At 44.5% G+C, this 5,445-nt stretch overlaps 1 long non-coding RNA gene across 1 annotated transcript; it reads right to left on the reverse strand.

Annotated features, from left to right (window-relative positions):
- Positions 1–1,603: 1,603 nt before the first annotated feature.
- LOC118964529 lies at positions 1,604–4,465 on the reverse strand. Its single transcript, XR_005051586.1, has 3 exons — positions 4,363–4,465; positions 3,052–3,226; positions 1,604–2,603 (listed from the first exon to the last, which is right to left on the reverse strand). It is a non-coding gene; the product is annotated as an uncharacterized LOC118964529 (long non-coding RNA).
- Positions 4,466–5,445: the final 980 nt, after the last annotated feature.

Raw genomic sequence — 5,445 nt, forward strand, 5'->3', positions numbered from 1 at the left:
AGAGGAGGAGGGGGCAGAAGAGGAAGAGGAGGAAGAAGAAGATAAGGAGGTCCAAGCCGAAGAGAAAACACACATTCCACTGTCTGTTTAATAGGATGTCTTCCCTGACTCTGCCTGGGGATCATATATTCACTCAGTGTGAGCCAATCCGTTATTCACTTGCACAACCTGCTTCAGTCCTATTTGGAGGGCACCTACGGAGGCAGATAATTCGCCAGCGGCATGCAGAGTTTTATATTAAAAATCACAGAGGAATACCTTCAGATGACATGATTTGTGAACTGGGATTTCCATAAACTCAAATAATCAGGATAATATATAATTTTGACTGTGTGTGTGTGTGTGCGTCTGTGTTTTGCATGCATGCGTGTTTAAATGTACATCAGGCGCTAATATGATTTCTGACATTGCATATTGATGATTGCACTGGTCAGTGAACCATTTTGTGTACGTACAGTTTTGAGAGGAGGTGATTTGAAGTGAACAGAAAAATAGGACCTAGTGGGGATTGTATAGCCTTGTATGTGGTGGTTTTAGTGGAAGTGAATATCCCAAACCCCCTAGTTCCCAATCTACTACCACACCACAGGAGCTGCCGGTGTAATTCCAGACAGATTGAGTCAGTGTTGGACTAAAACATGGGTTTCATTGCACAGCATAAGTCACATTCATCATCTATAAATTGGCCTGTGTTTCCTACAGGCCAGCATGGCAGGCTTGTACTTCAAGGTGAAATGCAAACTGCATTAAAGTGGTACTACTAACAACTACAACTATGTTTATGGTACCAGTCTATTGAAATGACCTCCAATATTTCCAATACTTTCCAAAGTTACATAATTATCCAATATAAATGATTTGACTTGGTCATGGTTTTGCACACATGGCAGGGAAACAAGACTTTTATCTTGTTCCCATTTTTGTTCCTTTTTTTAAGCGAAAGACCAAAAATAGTCGTCACAGGGACGGGGTTGATGAAGAACCCGATAGAGCGGGAGAACGTCTCTATTAGACACACCCAGAGGAAAACTTAACACCTCCCACACTATATGATCACACATATCTACCTTCATGTATTTTTTTTCTCAGCGTTTTATTTCTCCGTGGCTATTTAATCCCCTCTCTCCCTCCCTTTGTAATTCAACGGTATTACAACACCCACGGGATAGGCCTCCGTACGCAGTAATATAAACACTTTTGCAGCTGGAAGAAAGAAAGAAATAAGAATCGAGAAAAAAAAGAAGAGAAAAAAAGCAGGATCAAAAGATAACATCTAGAGAGAAACCTTCCAAAAAAAAAAGGAGCCAGTAACCAAAGCCAAGGTGGAACAGTAAAAAAAAAACACGGGACGGTTGTGTCCCCTGTGGTGCGGGCTGCAGTAAAAACAGACCGGGGTCTCTCTTCTTTCTCCCTGCTCACTAGCCACCGTCTAATGGAGTCAGCAGGCTGGCAAGGACACTCTGTGGCGGGCGACGAGCCCTAGCTGGTCTCACGGTGGTCTCGGTTCGCCGCCACGAGACATCTCACGTGGGACCGGAGCCCGGCATTCATTTCATCGCCTGCCCCCGCTCCACTTTCCTGAGCCTCGCCAGTAACTCAATCATTTAAAACTAAAAAAGACTGTCTCCTGAGGTATTACAAAAGTACCGGGTTCATTTCTAAATTACAAATGTGCTTTAGTATGATTGCATGTGACATGTTCCCTGAGAGTTATACTGTAGGAGCTTTCCCCCTTCTTGCAGCTGGTGCTCTTGAAGAGGTTTTAATGGACAGTTAATTAATTGAAGTGCTTTTATAACCAAGTTTCCATCCAACCTTTTTATGTAAGTAAAGTACATGCCGGATAAAACATTTCAAGACAGGCCTGATGGAAACAACACATTTGTTGGTAAACCTTCCAAAACAAAACACGCTCGACAAGGTGGGATATTATATCTGTAAAATATATGACGCAAGAAATGGTGGTGGAAACATTGAAATATTGATATAATAACCAACACATTGAAGTAAACTTGAAAACACTCAATGATATTATATGGTCATCCCACTACGACTAGGGAAAGCATACAGTGTATTAGGCTAGATGAAATAAGTTTTAAATAAGTAGCCTATACCCGCAATTTATCTGCGAGCTGTTGGCTAGAGAGCACGTGCCAAGACCAGAGATTCGCTATGTAAAGCAAGAGTTCTTCTTACAAAACCATAATTAGAGTTGAAAATGCAATGGAAACCCATTTAACTGCACAAGTTATTTTGTAAGTGCACTACATCATCACGCTCAGTTCTCTGCAACAAGACAATTTGATGGAAACATCTCTGGTGGGAAAAGGTGTATATTGTCTTCATGGGGATTTTAGAATATTCGCATGAAGATTTGGATGGAAATTAGCCTCAGATGGTACTAATTGAAACCATTGGGTCAAATGAGGTCAAAGTTATCTGTGAGGGTGGTGACCACGTGTACGGAGTCCAGCTTTTCGAGACACACACGTCGCATCAGCGTGCACAAACACACACGTGCTGTCGCAGGCATGGACAGGAAGCGATAGCACGGAAGAACCTTAATCCTTAGAGAAGCCAACACGTTTTCCTTCGGCAAAGGCCTGTGAAATCATAGAAGAATATTAAAGTCAGGGAATCTGGTCGGCTTTCATTTGAAAATGTGTGAGCGCATGTTGTTGCAGAGATAGTGAAACCACCAGTGTATGCGAAACTCTCATCTTCTCTGTGAAAAAAAATATAAGGGATGGTAGAAAAAAAGAATTCATCAAAGAATTACTATGGGACACCGGGCACATCACATGTGTTACACTCCACATATACAGTATGCATATGTGGGACAAAGCCAAAGGAAAGTCCATAAATACAAGCCATTTATAGCGGCAACAGACGTTGAATCCAGACCAAAATCATAACCTTTTATGAATTCATCTGAAGCCCATCCCAATGATCCAAATCTGATGACAGCCAGGCCTCAATCCATCACAGACTGCAAGTCGCTTACCTCTCAAAAATGTGATTTCGCAGAATTGCCACCCAACGGCCACTTACGTGTTGCAGTATGCCATGCGTCTCAGCCAAACGTTCCAATCACACATCCATCTTCCTGGTCTTGGTGTGCGCTGAGGGCCCCAAGTGGGGCCCCAGAGCGCTGAGGTGGGTTGGTGTTCCAGCCTCAACAAAAGCAGACTGTATGGCAATGGCTGGGGGGCTTCAGGGCCCCTCTCTGCATTAGGGCACAGAGGAAATGGCTTCACTCAGCACCTGGCCACTGCAAGAATGCTTTACGCCGTGTGGGGCGATCAAAGTGCGGACTAAGTCAGGGACCTAATAAAAATAAAGAAATACTACCTTAAACCCAGTCAGTCAGTGTGTGTGAGAGAGAGAGAGAGAGAGAGAGAGAGAGAGAGAGAGAGAGAGAGAGAGAGAGAGAGAGAGAGAGAGAGAGAGAGAGAGAGAGAGAGAGAGAGAGAGAGAGAGAGAGAGAGAGAGAGAGAGAGAGAGAGAGAGAGAGAGAGAGAGAGAGAGAGAGAGAGAGAGAGAGAGAGAGAGAGAGAGAGAGAGAGAGAGAGAGAGAGAGAGAGAGAGAGAGAGAGCAACTAGCGAACGAGAGAAAAAAGGGGAGAAATAAGGTAGGAGCCGAAGGGGGAGGCAACCAAACAAAATCCTCCAGGGGTTGACGTGGTGACTGACAGTGAGGTTGGGGAGTGGGAGGAATGCAGCGTGTGGCCTTGTGGTGGGAGCGACGGGACACAGAGAAAGCAAACAGTGACCCGAGGGACACTGTGTGCTCAAACATCTTGACTGGAGTTCAAGGATGTGTCTGTAGCAGCAGACTGGTGTGACGTGGGGCTGCATGGGGAATGAAATTCCTTTTGAAAGGTCTCCATGAGATACATTAGAATTACATTGTGGCTCACAATTGGTTTGCTGTGTCTGTTTTGACTAGAGATAAATTATGGTTTGTTTTAGCAGAGCCTTTCTGTCAAGGGCTTAACTCCGGTTCGGTCGGTCTGCTATTCACTGACTACATTTTTGCTGTTTTTACTTTGAATTAAATGTGCCCCGAGAAGACGATACCGAGTGGCCTAAAAACCAAACAATAACCAACTCTTTTGGTCAAGATAGTTACACCAATTGACAACATGTGTTAAACATATTCTGCCTAAAACAATCAAGCAAACAAATCCCAGCAACTCAGAAAGGAAATCTTTCATTGAAACGACTTGGAAAAAATTGGTAGACGTATGAGAAAAGATACGGAAGCAGGGCGGTAGCACCACCCACCGCTCTCTGCAAGTTTCGGTCAAGTCTATGGACCAAATGTCCCCCTCCCTTCCGAAATTCAAAAGCTGCACACACCTGCTAAAATGTGTTTTGTCCAAATAACCAGTGACCAAAAACCAACACACCGGAACTGTCACACCTGCTTAGCGCTCCCGCTCTCTGGCTCTCGAGGGCGCCAGGCAGCCATCATTACGCACACCTGTCACCATTGTTATGCACATCAGCGCTTCATGGGACTCACCTGGACTCTATTACTTTATTGATTGCCTCCCCTATATCTGTCACTTCCTCAGTTTCTTCCCCGTGTCTGGATTAATGTGGTTTTGTTCCCCCTGTCCAGGCGCTGTCCTTGTTTTGTTGCATGTCGGTTATTTATTAAATATTCACTCCCTGTACATGCTTCTCGTCTCCCAATGTCTGTCCTCACAGGAACAATTGTTGCTCGTATTCGTCGCAATCCACAGACTGTTGACAGACATTACAGTACCAATTATGTTAGGTAGCCAATTATGCTAGGTTTGCCCACGAGAGAATACAAACAAACAATCAACTTAAACACTACATCATTTGAAAGACAAGCACTATAAACCGGTCACTTCATGGGAGACAGAATAAGACACTGGGAAGTGGGAGACATGGGAGACAGAATAAGACACTGGGAGACAGAATAAGACACTGGGAAGTGACACCACTTGATCAAGTCACACAATAAGCCTAAACTACAGAGTTTGCTGAGAAACACACACGGAGCCGTTTAACATAGATTCCGACCTCGCACAAACCACGATAGGATAGACAGCAGGGGGACGGGGAAGTAATTGAAGGATTAAATTCACACATAAGGCAAGAACACACATATTACGGTCCCATTGGAAATCTCGCGCCATCTACTCGATACGGTTCTGGCGATAGAGGTAAGAGAAAATATAATAGAGCAAGGAGCGGAAGCAGGGTGGTAGAGCCACCCACCTCCCTCTGAAAGTTTCGGTCAAGTCCATTGGAATCAATCAGTGCTGAGAGGCATGTACACATCTGCTAGGCAATCAGCAATTAGTGTTAGTACTTCAGTCTCTCCTAGTATTTCAGCGGCAGTCAAGCGGCGGTGTTGTCGCCGAAACGAAAACTGTGGCTTAAACCAGAGAACGCTGCTACTCCAGC

Source organism: Oncorhynchus mykiss, chromosome 5 (genome assembly GCF_013265735.2).
Source record: "Oncorhynchus mykiss isolate Arlee chromosome 5, USDA_OmykA_1.1, whole genome shotgun sequence".
Lineage (NCBI taxonomy): Eukaryota > Metazoa > Chordata > Actinopteri > Salmoniformes > Salmonidae > Oncorhynchus > Oncorhynchus mykiss.